This window comes from Astyanax mexicanus, chromosome 1 (assembly GCF_023375975.1).
Source record: "Astyanax mexicanus isolate ESR-SI-001 chromosome 1, AstMex3_surface, whole genome shotgun sequence".
Taxonomy (NCBI): domain Eukaryota; kingdom Metazoa; phylum Chordata; class Actinopteri; order Characiformes; family Acestrorhamphidae; genus Astyanax; species Astyanax mexicanus.
In genome coordinates, this window is record NC_064408.1 from 107104987 (window position 1) to 107127792 (window position 22806).

The window sequence follows — 22806 nt, forward strand, 5'->3', positions numbered from 1 at the left end:
AGTGGTCTCATTCTTTTTTTTCTTCATAAAAAAACATATAAAAAACATATAAAAGTAGAACTCCTTACAGATTACAGTCCACAATATAAACGGCTATTCCTGACATGTGAAGTGTAAGAAGCCAAAGTCACTTTCTCTTCGTTTATTCCTGAATCCCCTTTTCCCCAGTTGATAAATCTGCCTCAGAGAAATAAAGCAAATTGAATGACTAGTTCCTTGTTACCGCTTTGAGTGACAACATGAATTAGGCGCGTCCTCCTCCGACTTAAAAGAAAACGGACCCCAACAAAATACCACTTAAGAGGATCGACCGACAGCAAACAGCTAAACATGGAAAAGCATGTTGCCTGGCCCGGCTTACCGAGGGGAACGAAAAATGATCAGCATCTGAAGTTCATAGTGAAAGCCCCCTTCCCCACGGCCTGCCATTGTTTAGCTCTGCCTGTCCTGACTGTTTCCAATTAGCTTTAAGGGAAGAAGGAAGATTTGAAAGAAAACACAGCTTTTTTTAACTCTTTCGCAGTTGACAAACTTGCATAAACGTATAGAGCAGCTGCACAGGCCAGGAGCATGCGTGATTCATCAGGACAGGCTTATCGTCGCTTATATCATCTTCAAAATGGTGATTTTATAGACAAGAGAAAAAAAATAAAAACCTTGCTAACTTTTTATGAAAGTCAAGATAAAAGAACCAAATATTCAAAGTAAATTTAAATTATTTGTATTTGTTAATTTTTCATTGTAAAGGTTGAACAGATTTACATTATGTAATATAATGTTATTTTTAATATAATTAAAAATGTAAATAATAAAAAAATGCACAATTAAAGCTGACAGTGCATATATGGATATTTGGAAACCTCTCTGGTAAGAATATGTCATTGCATCAAACATGTGGAGAGGTAACACAGGTACATCTGAATTAATTACTGTTTTTTGTTCATTTATGAAAAAACTGTCAGAATATAAAAAAAAGTAAATTGGACATTAAAGGGATGATCATGCAAGTATACAATGTAAAAAACAACTAACAGATTCACAATATGTAATATAATGTTATTTTTAATATAATTAGAAAAAAAAAAGCGGCCTTGGGCATACGACCGAAGCACAGCAGTGTCAATATGACACGTTATAGTTAATACCCTCGCAAGTATTATTGCTTAAATATAATATCAACATTAATATAAGAAGTATTTTCTCTCATCCCAACTCAGGAATATTGCTGCTTTTATTTAAAAGAAAAAAATCGGTGTTTAAATACATTCTGCTGCTTTAAATACTTTCTTTTTATATATATTTTTGGTCTATTACAAAGGTACATGCCAGAGTTTATGAAGCATACTTTTCTGAGTTTGTCTTCCACAACAGCTAATTATATTCAGGTCTTCGGAAATTCACTAATGCACATAATCCCCACAGAACCAAACATTTGAACACAACTTTTCCAGCGTTTTTCTTTTATATGAGGAAGTTGAAGGAGCTATCAGATTGAACGCAGAGTGACTTATGATCTTCAGGGACGTGGTTCCAGTGAATAATTCTGTCACTTTTGCAAATTCCCACGGCCTTTTTCAGAGCCACTGAGTTTCGCTTTAAGCTATAACCCTCCACAGAACTCGGTATTATTTTTCCAAATATATATATTTTCGGAGGGTCCATAGTAATAACACAGGCTATCTTGATCTGAGGTGATATACCACAAGTATACAGTGCATGGTGAGCTGGGGGCTTTCTTTCCCGTCCTCCAGTAAAGAGCTTGTAGTTGCTGGGGTCAGACCATGATTACCAGACTATGATATAATGGTGTGTATATGATTATTTGTAGAGTTGTCCCATTTATATTGACTGATGCTTGTTGAAATATACAGAAATTGGATGTTGGGATCCCCTGTGAGTGGCCTTACATCCACCCAACAGAAGAAAATAAATCTTTTTGACTGCAATAAAAATGCGTTACTTTGCTACTATGTATTATGTGGCGGCTACATTTTTGATTGCATTCCCAACTCTCTGCGATATGGCCTTGGTAAAAAAACACAGACAGATGTAACTTTGTTAGGCTGCCGTTGATGTGTTTTGGGCGCCATGTCTTTTATTTCAGTTGGGATTGAAGAAACGTCTGAGGATTTCCAGAGTTTCTATCAGTTGTTCAGGACTGAGTGAGACTGTCAACAAACAGTTCTGTTTTTTTTCTATAAAAACAAATGGTTTCTGAGCTACAATGCAAGATATTTGAACGATTTGTTTTCTGCCATGATTTTCTCAATTAAGATGGTTGCACATTGCAAAACAACTGAGCCCTTTCAATGAAAAACATACATTGCCTGACCAAAAAAAAGTATCACCTTTGATAACTTTGAGAGCGGTATGTATTTGCTGTGGCATTGTTTTAATCCAGTGTTGCATTAATTTTTCACCAAGATCTTGCAACAGCATTGATGATGGTAGAGTCTGACCACTGCACAAAGTCTTCTCCAGCACATCCCAAAGATTCTCAATGAGGTTAAGGTCTGGACTCTGTGATGAACAATCCATGTGTGAAAATGATGATCTCATGCTCCCTGAATCACTCTTTCACAATTCCACCACCATGAATCCTGACATTTTCATCTTGGAATATGTCTGTGTCATCAGGGAAGAAAAAAATCCATTGACGGAATAACCTGATCTATATTCAGTATATTCAGGTAGTCAGCTGACCTCATTCTTTCAGCACATACTGTTGCTGAACCTAAACCTGCAGACCAACTGCAGCATCAACCCCCAGATCATTTACTTACTTAAATCCAGGTGGAAACTTTTTTTTTGGCCATGTATATCAATTATCAGTTATTTTATTTACCATTGCAAGTGATTTTATAATAAATCAGCACTGTTTCCAGTTAAAAGTGGACAAAATATTATATGTACTGGTATCAGTGTCCTGGCACAACCATCCCTGCAGCATCTAATTAATCCTAGCCTTCTTAAAATAAAGAGTAGTCTGGTAGGTTTGTTGGATGTAGTTGGATGCACATCTTAATAGCATTTTATAAATAAACAAACAAATGTACAAAGCAATGTATTTAAAACCACATCATTTCAAACACACTATTGTTTTATATATAACTCTGTATTAAAAATACTCTTCCACATGCTCTCTGTAATTTCACTCTCTCACCAGAGAGGTCTCCAAAAACCCCAAATACAATGAAACAAACATACAGTGTCTTTCATAAGCGAAGAAGTAAGTGAAAGAAGTAAGTGAAAAAAGATCACTTACTGTTCCAAGATTGTTGTGATTGTCTGAGTTGAGCTTGTATACAGGTTTTTTTTTTACATCCACTCATTCACTTACATTACTCATTTGTATCCCTTTTCCCACCCTTGGATCCTATTCATTTTTTTTTTATCACCAATTCACTGTATTTATGACGTTGATTACTTTGTTGTCAATGCACAACACCCCCAACTCAGTAATCAAAAATAGAAAAAAAATAAAATAAGAATATAAATTATAGAATAAAGAATATGTAAAAATTACTAATGTTTTGCACTTTATCCCTTTTAGAAATGTATGACTCTTCTTTTTTTATTTAAGCGTTTTAGAGTATTATTGACCTAAAAAAAATCATAAATTAATGACCTAATGTCCTTAGACTACTGCGTGAAAGGTATATTTTTTTTAGGCCAATATTGAGGATAACGAAGGTCTGGGAAGCTGTCTATGTAATCAGCAGGTTGTCGTTCATAATGCCATCATTACACACATATTAACATCATTATGTATTATCTATTATCCAAATCTGTCTAACCAAAACCTTGAATATATAAAAGAGAAAAGTTTAAAGAAGAAAATACTGATTAGAGTGTAATTTAATGCATATAAAAACTACATTCCATAATATTAAAGCTTTTTATCAGAAAGTGTTGCTGGAAATATTAAATAATTGAAAAAAGGAAAAAATTAAACATATAGAGATGCATGGTTTTGTTTAGTGACATTATATATGATACCAGCACATAATACAATGCATTTATATAAAAATGGTAAATTTGACCATTTATTTTTGTAACTAATATGAATCCATATACAATATAACACTTAACCAAAAATAATAATAAATATTTTTAGAGAAAAAAAACCTAGTTCATTACTGAAAAGAATGTTAATTTTTTTTTTGCCAAATTTAGTGATATTTTAAAATATGCATGCTTCCCAATGATTGCTGAGATAAAGCAATATTTTACCACTAGTTTAGCTTTTATTCTGTTAATTAATTTCCATGTTCTGCTAGTCTGTGCCCCTGTCCAAGACTCCCAAACACCAGGACTATCAGCTGGCATTTCAATCCTATTTTTTTTAGTAATGCTGTTTTGCTGCCAGAAGGGAAGTTTGATAAAGAAACATTTATTTGAATTATGACTAATGTTGACTTAATGCAAGAAAAATAGAGTTGCAATACTACCACAAAAAAAAAAAAGAAAATAAAACTCTAATGAATAATAGTTTAGAGTTTTAACATTGATGTAAACCACTCAGTTCACAGATTTGGCCTCATTCCTTATTATTGACCTTTAAAACAACGTTCACTTGTTTTAAATACCACTCGCATTAAGGGAAAAAAAAAAGTGAGTAATTAATAGTCTAATAATAATAACAATCTGTGAGCTGCAGTATTGCTGCAAGCATTACAAACATATGCATTTGCTTAAAACTGAACGCTCTTCCTACCTTAAAACAGTGCAAAACTTAAACTGTGCAGGACCTGCCGGCCACCCACGCTTCCAGCTTCGCGGGCTCTGCATCCTGATTGAACTGTTAATCAGTCTCCGAATGGTCATATCAAACATTTCACATGACTATCGACTCCGATTTTGGGCTCTTCTTCATCCTGACAGTAAAACAAATGGCCTGCCTGCGCTCTGTGGAAATTGGAAGCCATTTGTGGCTGTTTGGCTCTCAAACTTGTGACAAATAGGCAAGCCTGGAGGTGTATAATGTATGATATCACTCATAGGAAATCTAAAATATATAGATAAATGTGCGACTTTTGTGTGGCATTACTACAAATTATTTTTTTATATTTAGTGCCTTTGCTTTTAATACGTATATATATATATATATATATATGTATATATATATATATATATGTATATATATATATATATATATATATATATATATATATATATATATATATATACATATATATATATATATATATACACACACATACTTATGAATGTTCTATTCATTATTTAATACCTTGATATTGATATATAATGATATATAATGTCATAATACTGTATGTAATGCACCCCCACATTATATATTACATGTCTGTTAAAAAAAAGAAAAAAAAAAAGATTATCACCATGTTTTGATACAAAATTAAACTTAAAGACCAGACATGCCATTAAAACAATTCAGACAATATATCATATTGTAATATTCCAGAGCCTGAGAAACTAATTTACTGTACTAATAGCAGTCCGTCAGACTCGGTGCATGGTCCATGCTAATTAATTTAGACTGAAAATTAGATATCTAGATAAAGCATACAAGACCTAAAAACCTACTTTAAGGGAAGGATAATAATTCTTCATTTATTTTCCACTGCTGCTTTTTTTAATTGATTGTTTAAAGTTACAGTGAAGAACTTGCTCTGTTCTGCTCGCTCTGTGTGAGAGTGCAGTCAGTCATGTACAGTATTTAGTGAATAATAAGCTCATGTAGGAGCATTAGAGAATCTTCTGCTGTTCTGGAAGTAAATTAATATACTGTACCGTAATTTTGGGATTAAGTTTATATTTATGCTGTTTTGCTGCCAAAAGGGAAGAGGCATGACTCCCAAAAACTGTAATTATTCTGATAAAGAAACATTTATTTGAATTAATTTTGACTTTATGCAAGAAAAATATAGTTGCAATACTGCCACAAAAAAAAAGAAAATAAAACTCTAGTGAATAATAGTTGAGAGTTTCAACATTGATGTAAACCACACAGTTCACAGATTTGGCCTCATTCCTTATTATTAACCTTTAAAACAAAGTTTAATTCTGTTTTCAATTACATAAAGCATTATGTGTTAGTAGCAGCAGATGTCTCCTTTAATAAGTGTTAAATAAGTAATGTTTACTGTCTTTAAATAAGAATATTCCCTGTCCTATAGCACAGTGATTGACTGTTCAATCTATTTAACTGAGAATGGGCATGTTTAATTATGCAAAACTAGTTGACAATAATATGTGTCTCCATAAACATTATCTTAATTACCTTAATAATTTATAGACAAGTATATTCCTTTATTGTCATAGTACAACGCTCACAACACAGTAAAACACAATGAAATGGTTATACAAATGTAGAAAAATAGAATTGTCCATATTCTGGAAACACTGAAAGTCAGTAGTCACACAAATAGGTAATAATTATTTAATATACATGAATAAATAGTATGAATACAGTATTTACAGATACAGAATTGAGTGGTAATTAAAGAAAAAATAATATATGACACATATGGCCCTGAATTAGAAGCTATACTTAAGTTGTTTTTTTTTTACATTAAGTGTTCATTTATATTCCATATCAAAACATTACAGAAGAAAAAAAAAAGGAAATAACGTGAACAATACGAACACACAATAACAAGCTTAACATTATCAGTAATCATATATCATATATATCATATATATATATATATATATATATATATATATATATATATATATATATATATATATATATATATATATATATAATTTATAAAGGCTTTATTAATATTATTAATTAGGTTGTAAATATTTTATAATACGCAGTTAGAACACATACATTCAGTACAGACATTTGCCAAATAGTAATTTCACACACAAGATGTTTTTGGATGCTTATCTTACTTTGACTGTTTCATCAGTCAGCATTAACATATCTGTTATTAACTTTAACGACCCAGATTTATCATTTATCCAATAATTATAACATGATGTATGCTAACATATATTAACATTAAATAACTAAAGTGATTTTTCATATTATGTTATTAGATATGTTAATGCTGATTGATGAAAAAAAAAACTAATTATGATTCCTTTTGTGTATTTTAACTATTTATCAATGGTTTGTAAAGTTTTACAACTTAATTATTTTCAATTAATAAAGTCCTTACAGATTATTATAACCTTTTATAAAATATAAACATCTTATATATATATAAACATTCAATAAACATTAATCATAACACATTCAAATAATTTCAACAAGGGTTGCCCAAGATCAAAATAATGTTTCAAAGTTACAATGTTCTTGCATTCAAATCTATTCATTTCTTAAGTTGTTTCACAGGTAAGTATTAAATACACATATCATTTCAATATTTTAGTCTATATAAGCACTACTGGGTAAACTTGAATAATACAAAAATACAGAAACTGGGAAATAATTAATAAAGAATTAATAAATAAGAAGTAATTTCCCAGTTGACATGTTTACACTTACACTCATTAAGCCTAACAAAAAAAGTAAAACTTCCAAAAAAATAGTCAAAATAATTTCCTTTATTTTAAATTTAGAAATTTGACCAGCTCAATTTTACCTGATATATAACAGGTGGGTTAAGGAGGAACTCTCCAGGTAAAATAGGTACACAGTCTTCTGGCAAACAAAGTTTGACCACATTTTGCACAACACCTACCTGGTAAAAAAAACAAAAAAACAACAACAACAAATCTTGGTACCACATTTCCACCAGATGTTCTAATACTAAATTAAGTTAAAATGTACTTTTGCTCAAACTTTAATGAATGCTTTTCACGGTTGTTGTTGTTTTTTTTATAATGTATTATAACCTACCCTTTCAAAAAACATCACAAAGCATTCAACATTTTTAAAGGCAACCAGACATACACTTAATATTTAAGCTGATTAAAAGCATGAAAGTGTTTTTTTTATCCTATAAAAAAGACATATAATACATGTTTAAACATTTATTTAAAACATTCTTTCACAGTGTCTGATCTCAGTATCCTCAGAGTGGAAACATCAACACCATTTAAATACAGTATAGAGTGAAGAACGCTCAGGAGGTGCTGAGACTGCCCTTCTTCACTACTGTGATGAAAGTGTTAGGTTAGTGGAGAAACGTAAACAGAAGCTGAAAATGAATGCAGACAAATTACGTGGATGAGCAGCAGCGGTATGAGTGAGCTGTAGTCTAGGGATCAGCTTAATACTGTAAACTGCTCCATTGAACTCCATTCATCTCCCTGTGGTCTTCTGCTAAATAAGGATATCAATTAGGCTAAAGCACGCAGCAAACGCTCCCATGCTAACCATCAACCCAAGCATGAATGGATCTTCTGGGATATCGACTGCAGCACTGATGGCTTTGTAAGTGGGCTGACCAAGGGTAATTAAAGCAGCGTTATCCAGTTAGCAGGTTTACAGGCCTGGCTGTGGGGGCCATAGCGCTGGAGCATCTCTCTGCTAAAGCTGTGCGCTACGATGAGACCGTCTGTGAGTAACGAATGCTTCTGCCGGACTGCAGCGGTCTACTCTTGATTTGAGTGTCCTTGATGTATGTGCAATTACACCGTAATTACAGAGATAATTACTATATGGGCAAGATTAATAACTTTATTATCCGGAATGGTTGGCTTTTAAAAAGGCAGGAAAATGTATATGTCGGTCTAGAAAGTCTAAATTTACCGAGAGTCAATTAGCGAGCTTATTTTCAAACTCATTATTCACTGATACCACCTTCGAAAGGCACCTTGAAAAGTGAATTTAATATGTAAAAAGGGTCAAAAAGTCCCGAGTACAATTATGTAGAAAGTTGTTTTAGAGAGTATAAAGACATTAGCAGCCCTCCTCATTAGGAATTATATTGAGAAGCTTATTTAGCAGTGCTTGTGCCGACTCTTCTGTCCTTATTTAATTAGAATAATCAATAATTAATGTGGATCTATTTAAACGATCCTCTGCTTCGGTCTAATCATTTGGGCATGATGATCTGGAGAGACATATTTGGCATGAAAGTAAGTGGTTTCACAAATTAATCACAAGTACCCACACTGAAATTAAACATTACGAATCACAATATAAATAATAGAATTCGCAATGCTTAAAATAATTTAAAACAGAAGTTTAAAAAAAGAAACAACAAAAAATTGTTTTAAAAAATGTATTTTTAAAGTGACTTTTTCTTTATTTTTTAAACCGTTTTAAAGCCTGATGTTTTTGCACTCTGGCCAACCCTTATTGCTGCCATTATTCTAAAAGTCTACATTATTATTTTTTTGCACCATAATCTAATTATAAAGTTCAGATACAACCAGTGTTATTTTTGGCCTGATGGGTTAAAAGTGTGAGCTCTGCTCTGTACTGTGTGCTAATTGGCCGTGAGTGAGCTCTCCTGAATGTGTGTCATTCCAGGTGTTTTACACTCATTACTCTACACTACATTTAATTTCAGCTGCTTAAACGGATTTTCTACCCTTATTACTCTTTGTTGTAAAGATTAAAATGATTTGGCTCACTACTGTACAAATATTGCTGTAAAATCACAGTAATTTTAATACAGCTTACAATAAGATCATGTTTTCTACAGTAACAGTATGATTCGGTCTAATTCTTACTTTTATCTTATTCGTTTAATATCTTATTTCAAAATATCTCATTTTAAAATGTCTTACTATTATGATTTGCATTCTGATCTGGTGTTCAGTCTTGATACTGTCTATTTTACAGCACTTACAAGTTCCTGTAGAAACTCTAAGCCATTCCAAAAGATGTGTGAAATCACTCCATGAAGTACATATGGGAAAATATGGATATTGGATTGAATATTGAATATTTCGATGGGTTCGCTTTCTTTTTTTTTATTAAGGGGTGAAAATAGCCTCGCTGTGTGACAAATACTACTTGTACCAGGGTGCAAATAGACACTACATTGATTTAAACTTGTGCACACTGTTCATTTAATCTGTAATCAAAGTCAACTTTGTATTTGATTATTTTTCAGTTTTAAAAGAACCCAGAATTTGATGGCATCGTAGCCACAAAATAATGGACAATGCTAACCAGACACCTTCTGCACTGTCCACTGCGTGTGGTAATGCCATCTGTGACATATTCCCATGCTCTAAAATGGTATGCACGATACACTTTGGATTGAGGAATGCTAAATACCAGCACTATTTCAGAAAATGAATGTTGGGCACCAACTATTAAGCCTTTATCAGTGTTCAGTCTCATAGCTTATTCAGTTTATAGTAAGTGTAGCTGTTCTCATGCCCTCCTCTGAGGTGACACTTACATACCTCTGTCCCATAACATTTGGCAACCCAAAAGAAAGCCAAATACAACAGTGGCAAGAAAGAAACTCAATGCCCTCAAAGCTGGAGGAAGAAACATTGGGAGGGACCCATCCTCCTCTGGTCAAAAACTATTGAATAAAATCTGTGAACCATAGTAGTGATACAAAAAAAGTGAATTAGTGAATGAATCAGTGGGTTGTTCTTTTGCTTAGTGCTACAGTTACCGTATCTGTAGATCTTGCTCAGTAATGCACATACTTACTCACTCACTGCCTTTCAGGTCCTGATAGAAGTACAGTGGTTTCACTGTGTTAATTTGCTCTAGTGAATAAACATTACTTGTAGTGTTTATTCACTACTAGAAACTGAACATGCCTTCTATGTCTGGTTTCTTGGAATCTAACAATTTACAAATTTCAGAATTTGATTTGACATAATGTAATGAAGTCTTAATTCAGTATATTTTTCAATACAGAAAATTAAATATAATATTTTTTTTCCCAATTTCATAGCATTTACAGTATGATGATATCCAGCTATAAAACGTATTTATTTTTATTTTATTTTTTTGTAGAAATATTATTACACACTTCCTCATTCAATGTTTTCTCTAGAGTAAAGGCTATTAATAGAAGGTTTGTTTCACTGCTGCTGCTGCTGCAGTAACAGTAACAGACTCCTCCCAGAGGTATTCGGTGGGGTTTCATTACTCAAGAGAACACAACTTCACTCCTCCATAGGCCTGTCCTTGAGGGCTTCAGTTGACACTTGGCATTGGACATTGTGACCTTAGAGTCTTTAGAAACAGTGTTCAGAGTCCATCCACATCAATACACTAACTGGAGGAGGTGTCTGGAAAAAAAACTCATAAAACTTGGTGGCAGTTACAGAGGTATCAAAATGCAAAATGTGTGGCACAGCATTTACAGCCATTTCATGAAGTCTATTCTCTTTAAAATATCTCCAAACTAAAGGGTAAATAAATGGTTGATTACACAGATGAATTACAATAATTTACAAGTGGTGAACAATTAAAACATCTGTTAGCATGGCCAGGTCTGGACCACAAGATTTACATTTATGGCAGTTAATAGACCTTCTTATCTCCTACATAGAAAAACTCCAAATTTGATATACTTTAAGCTCATATAATACCCGAATTTATCAATACAGCGAAACACAATTCTTAGAATCGTAACATAGAGATTATTAAACTCTGCAAGATCCTGTAGAGAAGAACAAGAAGAAGACATGATAAGAGCAATATAAGCTTTACTAGGTATTAGTGCTATAAAGTGGATCATCAGATGGTATTTAAAAAAAACAAATATGCCTGTCACCATAACAATGTATAATTATGACAATATATTGTCCCATAACTAATTGTGAAAAATTATTGTTAAGACAATATTTTAATTTAATTATACAAATTATACAAAATTAAATACTAAAATAAACTATACACAAATAAACTAACTTTTATTTGTTAAGGATTTTTAGACGTTTTTCTAAGATTCCAAAAAAAAAAAAAAATTAATTAAAACCGCAGTTTTTAAAGTGAACATTCTGGCCATTCACATTAATGTGCTCTTCTCGTAAGACAAGCATAATATATTGTAAATTTAAGGTCAGCAAAAATGACTGTGTACAAATCTTAATATTGAACAAAAAGTTAATAATGTAATGATCATGACATGCATATATCGTATATAAATAAAATAAAATCAAACAAAACTTTTATTGATGACATACCTGCTTATTCCATTTATGGGCATTCCCTGAAAAAAAAAAAATAATAAGGTTGTCGAAATATATTGTACGATAAGTTGATAATTATTAGTTAAGTAATTATCATGAAAGATCTAAAAGCATGTGATTCTGCTGTGCACACACTATACACTCAATTTACACAATAGTCTCCAAAAATCCTAAAATGTGATTATAGGGCCTACAGGAACCTCTTGCCACAGTCATGATATACATATACATATAATTAGTTTAATCATTCATTCATTCATTTGCATTTGATTAATGCAATAAGAATGGCTGAAGTGGATCCATACTCCATCATTAGTAATGATTGAATAGTTTCTATAAAGGGAGAGACTCTTTACGAGTTTCTGGTGCTATAAAACACAAGAGAAATCAGATACATTTTCATTATTAACATGAATCAGACATACATGTCAGTATCTGAGTTGTGTTTAAAACTCTGTACATACACAAACTGAGTTTTGAGTTAAAGTTAGTGAAACCACTGGGCTTTGTTGAGACACATAAGACTCCTAATAATAGGAAATATAGGTACCATAATTAAATGATATTTAAATTTGTCTTTTTTTTATTTTCATGCTAATTACACCAGTTAAGGGCAACTTTAAGTTAACTTTAAGTCAATTGGACCTGCAGCATGAGAAGAGAATTAAATAATAAAAAATAATAATTATAATTAAGTGTCCTAATCTTTTGACATTTCACATTTTTAAGGCAAATTTAATTACATTATTAGAGCATAATTTATTCATGAACAATTTGAAATGAGTGTGTGTGGTGGTAGCGGAAATAAACAGAAATAAATAGAAAGTTTTAACAGCCTTTTTGACCTCCATCGCCAGTGCCAACATTTTATGGGCACAGAATCTAAGCTAAAAGCTAATCAGGATAGTTTGCAGAGAAGCCAGCAACCTCTGTGTGTTATATATATATATATATATATATATATATATATATATATATATATATATATATATATATATATATATATAATAAATAAATATATATTTGCAGTATGTGTCTTTTCTGGGAATTCCACAATAAAATGACTGTTATTTATCATTACAAAGCTCTTTATCATTTAGTCAATAAAAGGGCTCTGGCGCTGTCTCTCCTCTGGCTCCACAGTGGGCCGAGAGTCAGATATCTGTATTAGTCTGCTGTAGCCCAGGGGCCAGCCGTGTCAAAAGCTAAATCATGATCTGCACTGGCTTTCTGGCTAAATTGTGTATGAAGGCCTGGGGCGGAAAAGGTGCACTCACTCATTACTTGAAACAAAAAAAAAAGGAAGAAAAAGTCTCTCTCTCTCTCTCTTTTTTATTCTCTCTCTCTCTTTTTTCTTTCTCTCTTAACCACAACAAAGACCAATTTTTTTTTTTCTTCCCCCAACTTGCACATGCACATACGCAAAGATGGGGGTCACATGTCACAGCTGAACTTCCAATATCTCCACCACCGTTACGGATTGGCCTTTGAATGCAAATAGAAATCCATGAGTTATTTGTGAAGTCTGTCTGTGCAGATATCTACATCTCTGAGCCTGGAGGGATCAGGGGAGAGCGAGAGAGAGAGAGAGAGAGAGAGAGAGAGAGAGAGAGAGAGAGGTAGTAATGTTGTATATGGGGTATGGAGGTATTAGGCAGTAGTAAACAGGTAAGGTCAGTACGAGTCTCCTCTCTATTTCATTCATATATTATCTATTAATATTACAGAGAGTCTCCTGCTGGAGCGCTCTTCATATGAATGTTATTCCGACTGGGCCCTCCAGTCCTTCTGGGGGAAGCCAGACCGAGAAGAAGCGCTGATTTACATGTGCGGCTGCCGAGGGATGTACCACATGTGTGTGTGTGTGTGTGTGTGCATATTGCATAAGAATCTGTGGAGGCCCGCCTTGCTCCTTCCACCTTCAGGACATTATCACCTTGGCAGCACACAGAGGGGCTGCACTGCCCCCATGGGCCGCACTACCTGCTAGGGCTAATTAATTAAAAGGGCAACTCGGCCACAATGGAAACTGGGCCCTGAGCCTTTTTATCTCACGTGGAGGATGCCTACAGATTTATCACCTCTCTCTCTCTTATTCTCTAATTTAGAAAAAAACAAAAAAAAAATAAAAGGTAGTTGTTTGGTTGGGAAGGATTATATTTTATGCAGTACCAAATATAACATAATAATTATTAGGATGTATCATCAGATTTTAAGGAAACATGTTAAGTTTGTTAAGTACTGGCAGCTGTAGTCAGCAGAGCTTCAGACAGTATTTTCTTATTTGAACTGAATGGGACTGCCCATTGACATTCCCCTAGTCCCATTTCCATATCCCATGTTGCCAGGCATAGAACACAGCAGGAAGCAAACAGTGTGTTGCAGCCCTGAAAATGGGCAAGTAGGCTATTTTCCTACTCACTGAGCTTTAGTAATCACTGAGCTTTAGTAAGGTTTGTTAACCATACTTTGCTATTGCTAGGTGATTTATCTGGGCCTTATAAATATGTTATACATTTGAGTGCAGAATTGGCCCAGGTACAGCTGTTCTATCAAGATAACTAGTATTTGATATAGCTAGCTAAAGTAGACTGGACTATGCTGATTAATATTGCTGCAACATCATGCTACAACATGCTAATATGGACTTATATGAAGCACAACAGACAAGCATAGACTTGACATAGCTGTATACTACCTTGACTGCTACTAGTGTGACAGAAATATATGAAGCAAACCAATAGTTCCACTCAATATATAGTTGTTAGAATAAAATCTGTTTGACCATAAAAAATATATATATTTTTTGCAGCAGACAGCTTAACAAATTTGTTTTATATATTAATGTTTGGCTCAAGCCTATGTAAATTAGCCATGCATGTACAATATAAGTATTAAATATATGCTGTACAGTATATAAAGGAATATTCTAGGAATATGTTACAAATTTGAAATCTTGTCTTTCCTTTTCCCTCTAAGAAAAAATGAAAACTATAGATGAGTACATTTAGGCATTCTATTTATACTGCATATGTATCATGTGTTTGATGAGTCTGTGAATTACAAATTATTTTCCTGTTGTTTATCTGTTTTTTACACTGCATTATGACTAACCCTGTCATGTCTGGCCTTTTCTTTAGCATTACGTTCACACATCCTTATTATAAAAAATGTACCATTTAAAATAAGTTTCCTTTGTAAATTAATTAATCTTTTTTTTATAAATAATTTATTCATTTTTAGCAATTTTTTACTGGTTATTAATTAGGTTGTTAATACTTGAAAAACTATTATAAAGCAGTTAAAACGGAAATAAATGGAAAGAGCAATAGTAACCTGCCGTTTGCCAAATAGTGATTCCTTATTCCTTATATTGTTAAAACTCAGTTCTTTCTGGATGCTGGTCCTATTTTTTTTTTTATCAGTCAGCATTAACATTCCTGTTAATAACTTTACTAAGTTAACTACCTAGATTAATTATTTATCCAATAATCCTAATGTGGTGTATGCTAACATATTAGCATATTACTATTTGGCAAATGACAGGTCACTGTTGCCTTTTCTACTTTGATTTAGTTTACAACCAAAATTAATAACCACTATATGCATTTCTTTATAAACCCTTTATTAGGGAGCCTTATTTTAAAATGGTGCCTTTTTATATACAGTATGTGCTGTATGACTCTTTAAATATATATTAAAGGAAATAGGTTGAAGACTTCGCTCTTTCTCTTCCCTTCTTTTCTTTTCCTTCTCTTCCTCTCTTTCTTTTCCATAGGAATTAGAGTTTGGCTGATGCAAGATTGGTAAAAATAGACTGAACTGGTTCATCCTGAATATTTGTAGGAGCACACAGCTAAAATAGGTCTGAAATGGTGATCTGAGGCATTTCATCAACTGATTTACTGGTGGAATTTTATATGTTGTTCATATCTGTTTATTATATTCATCCATTCAGTCATCCATGCAATCAATCATCCTCTCCTTCATTCATTCATTTGATTCATTAATTCAGCCAAAAATATCCAGAAATAGTAAACACCAGAAGGACACCAGTCTACTGCGAGGTACTCCACACGTCCAGCCACTAACACACTCACACCTAGAAACAATTTAGCATGCCTAATTTTATTATTATTTAATTCATTGTTAATTATCATTTTATTATCACATTATTTAAAAACGTTAAACTACTAATCAAATGGCTTCCTATGTTGTTCTATGCACATAATAGGGGTGTGTTATAGCTGCTCTGTTTCTAGATGGTGTAAAGTTTATTGGCTCTGTTTGGCCAGTCATGTGCAGCTCGGCTCTGCTGGCACAATCCAGCGGCGAACAAGCAGAGGGAACTTCAGCCAGCTATAATATTAACCTAATCACAAGGCCTGTGCGCAGACATTAGCATACACATGTACCGTTAAATTGAGAAAAGGAGCAGAGTGAAACACAGCAGCAAACAAGTGGAAGAGACATCATAGCAGCGCATTTAATGAAAGGTTACGTTTTCATTTACTCTCTATTGACTGAACTAAAAGAGCCATTTTTTATTTTATTGGCATGATGTGGCCCATTAGTGTTCTACTGGAATTGGTCTCTCTTTTTTTTTTTTTTAAACCCCCCCACCCACACCCCTCCTTTCTCTTCATCTCTCTCTCCTCTCTCTCCCTTTCTCTGTAGCTCCGAGCCAGAGAGAGAGAGAGAGAGAGAGAGAGAGAGAGAGAGAGAAGAACTTTCCTCATACACACAGTCCCTACTGCACCTCTTTTAAGATCCGCACACACACACACACACACACATACAGACAACATGGCGGGTAATTTCCCATCGATCTGTTGTTGCTACTCACCCCGGCACATCAATGACAATCTAATTCCATTCAGCAGATTGCATTGGCCTTGTCTCAGCAAAGTGACAAGACACATTGCTGCTGCTCCTAACCCAATAAATGCACGTTTGTTTCAGCTGAGATTAGGTCATCTCTGCTGGCCAGCTCTCCTCACGCTCACATCCATTTAACGCCGAGCTTTAATTGGAGCGAGGGGCCACGATGCACCTTTATTTTAATTCCGCACCTGATCCTCCGAGGACCATACAGATATTAAATATGTTAGCAGGTCAGCCGCTAGCATTTACACACGGGCCCAATTCCTGTGTACAGATGGCCGTCCCTGTCTATTACATTACCCGGCGCAGTCAGTAACGTTTAACCTACTTACCTCGTTGGGCTGTGAGACATCGAAAAGTCGATTATGAAATGAGTGATTAGCCGGGAAGGTGTTTGGCTAGCTTTAGAAGAACATGGGTCAAACGAGAACTAGCAAAAAAAGGCTAGGGCTAAGGAGGCTAATCTCTGTATGTTTAGCACAAAGGACACTGGAGATTGTGGGATTCTTGGCTTTAAATTACAGAGACCAGTAGTGCAAGTAAAATGATTCAGTGATAAATGCAGCACTTTAATATTTTACTCTTTGGTTGTTTCATAAAAAAAGCATAAAATGTCCAACAAAAATTCATTTGATTCATTGCATCTATTAGGATTGAGTCACACCTTTTTGCTGCCACTGTTGGTCCACATGTACATTACCAATCAAAAAAGTGTTACTGTACACACCTTAAATTCAGTTGGTTTTCATCATAAATAGAAATTGCATTATAGATTAATACTAAAGTTATATAAGGTATTAAGAAAAAAAATCATTTTGAATGATTTGGTAAACCAGAACAAACCAGAACATGATTTATATTTTAGATTCTTCAAACTGGGCACCACTTGCCTAGATGCACATCTTGACTGGATTTTCTCAGTCAGCTGTATCAAGTAGTCACCTGGAATGTCTTTCAGTTAACAGCTGTGCTGAACCTGAAGTCATTCAAGTTAATTACTTAGATTTCTTGCCTCTTCATGTGTTTGAGAGCATCAGTTGTAAAGTTGTGACGAGGTAGATTTAGAGGTATACATTGAGTAGCCCTATTTGAGTAATGTTCTAATCCATATTATGGCAAGAACTACTCAACTAAAAGTAAAGAAAAAATGCTTTAAGAAATGAAGGTCAGTCAATCTGAAAATTCAAGAACTTTGCATTAAGTGCGTTATGATGAAACTGACTTTAATTAGCACTGCCACAAGAAAGGAAGAGCAAGAGTTACCCCTGTTGCACAGAGTAACTGTATCAGAGTTACGAGCCTCAGAAACTGCAGGTTAACAACAATTTTGACAAAACGGTTATTATTTTTTTTCATTGGCATTAGATTCTTAGATCTACTTGAAACCTTTTAATCATTGTGGACACGAATTTGACCCAGTGTCACTCTACTATATAAACTGCTTTACCCAAGGGGCACTATGTGTTTGTTGGGGAGTGTGGGTGATAGGGGTGGGTTGTCAGCATCTAAAATATAGTTTAAACACTGATAATTATAAAAAAGGTTGCTAGTTTTTTAAAAAGTACAGTTCATATAAACGCTAACATAAATGCTATGGTTAGCACATAAGCCACTATAAAATATGAACACCTTGTTACAGACACAAAGACAGAAATTGATATAAAATGATACAGTTGTAGATTCTGTGACGTAGACACACAATTCAAAATCCAAAACATTTGCAATATACTAACTAATTTGCTAATTTTAGGAAAAAACATTGTTACGATAAAAGCTATCATAAAAACTAAATAGGCTAATACATACATTTAGACATGTTTCTTGACATTAAACTACAGACAAAAATAAGATAATTGAATGATATAGGCGTATGTTCTTAGACACAGGGCTTAAAATACTTACAATGAACAAACATTTACTTGTTTTAGAAGACAATTGGAGAAATTAAACCTAAAGTAAAAGCTAAAGACACTAATCTCTGTATGTTTCACACATAAGGAACTTAAGACACCAGTGAGTATTATACAATACAATTTACAATAAAAAAAAATATATGGTTTTAGACAAACATTTAGGTTTAACTAAAAGCTAGCATTGAAGCTAAGGAGGCTAATCTCTGTACGCTTAGGATATAAGGCACTGGAGAACGTGTGCTTCTTTGGGTGTTTTTGAGTGTTCGAACGAGTGCAAGTAGGGCACCAGATGGCCCTTGCTTTCAGTCTGCTGCTACAGAGCGGACTCTCTCTTCAGGATCACACAGGTCACAGGACAGTTCAACCCTCCGACATGGCCACCGAGCTCCTGCCATCTGGCCTGCAAGGTCAGGGCTGCAGCCAGACTTATTTGACGCACCGCATGACACTGTATTAGCTTCCATTTTTTCCCAGTCCTCCCCCTCTTTCTGCACCGGGCTCACCATGGTGATCTTTTTGGCATTCATACACTGGTATTATTCAGATTCTGTGCTAAGCTGCCACATAGTTTAGCGTCCTGCTGACTCTCAGCAGAAACCTGTCCGTCAAAACGCTTTCTCTGCCATACCGTTTTCTTTTTTTCCCCCTTTCCCCCCACCCTTTTTTCTCCTCACTCTCCCTCTGTACAGTCTGGAGACGATCATCCGCTGGCTTGTGCTATTTTTTTTATCCTTTATTTTTTTAACTGTAAACTTTATGGCCTCATTTTCTGTCTGTGGCCCGCCTCGGCTGGCTTCCCCACCACTTTCACAAGCCGTAAACGTGTCTGGGAAGCCTTTCATCTGGTGGCTGTGGCGAGTACCTGGGGTCCGCGGCCCCTCGGCCGATTACTGGCCCGATAAAAAGTGCCCACTTATGGGGCTTTAAAGAAACCCATGCCGTCGCGGTTACAGGCAGTAAACTCGTAACGGCTGCCGCTCTAATTAATTGTTTCCTTGCCTGTTAATTTAGCCTCACCACAGACGACTTCAAACCCTGTAGCCTGTTACATTCGAGACGCAGTTTAGCACAGATCATCGTAACTCTCGCAGACACTTTCAGTGTCTGAGCATTTTCTTGCTTCGTTTATTGGGCCTCGTTTTTCTTGCAGAGCACGTCCGATGAAACTTTGATGCTGGCGTGGTCGTGCCTACAAAGCTCTGAAGACCTCTTAAAAGGAGGAATTGGACAGCTGTAAATACGAGTTGAGAGCAACACAAATCAGAACAGCTCTGACTTCATTTTACACAGCTTAGACTGCAGAGAAATGGTGTCCAGACAAATTTGGCCAGCTATTATGTTCTCATACAGTTACGTACTGGGCCAAAATTCCCTGCACCAGCTTTTTGCCAACTTTGCAAATATGGCAGAGTATGCACAAAAGGGCTGATGGAGGCATACATCACCTGGTAGCATGTGGGATTTAGGTGGGGGGGGGGGACTGGTTTGGTTACAGGTTGAAGGGGCCAGCTAGGAAGCATTATGCTGCAGAGACATCACTGTAATGAACATAACACCAATGAACCACCAACTAGCAGCCTAGCCAACTTCACTGGAGCTTCCATTACCAGAGGGAACAGACACGAAACACATGATTGCTGATCTTTCATTTAACTGTGTGATTCACATATTATAACAACTGACAGTTCACCACAGCACTGGTGAAGGGTATTTAAGCAATATAGCACTAATGTAGATGTCTAGAGCAAGAAATTCCAACATATGGCCATATAAATAAAGGTTCTAATCTTTCCTTAATCTAATTTTAAAATTAAATTGCAAGTTTGTTAAACTCAGATGTCAGTTTCAGATGGGGTGGGACAATAGACAAATTAAACTGAGCGGGAGAACCAATCCGAATCTCTGTTTCAGATGGTGTGGGACAGCTGACAATTAAACTGAGCGGGACAACCAATCAGAACCTCAGTTTCAGATGGAAGTGGGACAGCAGACAAATTAAACTGAAAGGGAGAACCAATCCAAATCTCAGTTTCAGGTGAAGGTGGGACAACTGACAAATTAAAGTGAGAGGGAGAACCAATCAGAATATCTGTTTCAGATAGGGTGACACCCAGGGTGACACCCAGAAGAATAACCAATCAAAAGCTGTATTTTGCTGGTGGAGGGAAAACAGACTCTCAAACCCAGTAGAAGAATCAGTCAGTTTTAGGTGGAGGGTGGGCTATATATTTTTTAAGTTGGTGGAGGGACAACATACAACCAAACTCAATTAGCAACCCAATTAGAATATCTATAGCAGCTTGGGGGTGGGACATCAGACAGTTATTCTAATAGAATAACAAATTAAAATATTAATTTCTCTCTGGGATGAACATTTCTGATATGGCTAGTTGTCACATTACCTATAAAAGGATTATACAATGTATCATTATACATTAAAGGAACAGGCACTCAAAATGAATGTTCTTAAATGGGTGAGATGAATGTTAAGGTGCCCAAACCTTGTGGCATTTTGACCAAATCATGTCATAGACATTTCATTAAGACCCTACATAACTGTGTTAACTTGTGTAGAAGTGGTGAAGTGTGTCTTTTTAATGTTTAATATTGAGTAGTAATTTGTAGTACAAGGTTTACTTTAATGGTTTCTCCTTTTGAGTCTTGAGGTTCTTTTCAAGGATTCTTGATGACTCGATTGACTCGATTGGCTTGCTTACTGAACTCTGATCTCTGTAGAGCTGTTTGGACAGACTATATGGTAAATTTTCCTGTTAACTTATAAAGTTACATGTGCTCGCTCCTGAGTATTTGTGAGATTATCACCACAATTACTTAGATCTTAGTAGTTCTGCAGAAGGAAGAGCTTTCTCTTATAAAGCGCCCCAACTCTGGTAATTAATGTTTTTCTCTTTAAAGATAAGGCTGCAGATCCAGGGGTTCATGGACATAGGGAATTGTGTTAAACTGAGATGCCAGTGCTACACACGGTCACTCCGGTTTCTGGACGGTGGAGTGGGTGGATGCCAGTGTTTTAGGGTGCCACTGTGTCTATGTTACCTTCTGGCTCTCAACCTTTAGATAGGCTGTATTATTTAGATCTGTAGGAGTCATTAGATAATAATCACACTCTGATAATGTTTTATATTCTCTGTTTTACATAAATGCAGTCAAAACTACAGTAATTCCATCTCTCTGCCTTTTTGTGTTCTCTATCTATCTCTTCTACATGTATCAAGATGCCCTGTTGCTGATGTTGCCCAGTCTGGCTCTCCACTGCCTGTGGTATCATACATCTCTCTGTGCTGTTACATTAGCTATAGCTCCACATTATCTCTCTGTACTGTTACATTAGCTATAGCTCACATTATCTTTCTGTACTGTTACATTAGCTATAGCTCACATTATCTCTCTGTACTGTTCCATTAGCTATAGCTCCACATTATCTCTCTGTACTGTTACATTAGCTATAGCTCCACATTATCTCTCTGTACTGTTACATTAGCTATAGCTCACATTATCTTTCTGTACTGTTACATTATCTATAGCTCCACATTATCTCTCTGTACTGTTACATTAGCTATAGCTCCACATTATCTCTCTGTACTGTTACATTAGCTATAGCTCACATTATCTCTCTGTACTGTTACATTAGCTATAGCTCACATTATCTTTCTGTACTGTTACATTATCTATAGCTCCACATTATCTCTCTGTACTGTTACATTAGCTATAGCTCCACATTATCTCTCTGTACTGTTACATTAGCTATAGCTCACATTATCTTTCTGTACTGTTACATTAGCTATAGCTCACATTATCTCTCTGTACTGTTCCATTAGCTATAGCTCCACATTATCTCTCTGTACTGTTACATTAGCTATAGCTCCACATTATCTCTCTGTACTGTTACATTAGCTATAGCTCACATTATCTTTCTGTACTGTTACAT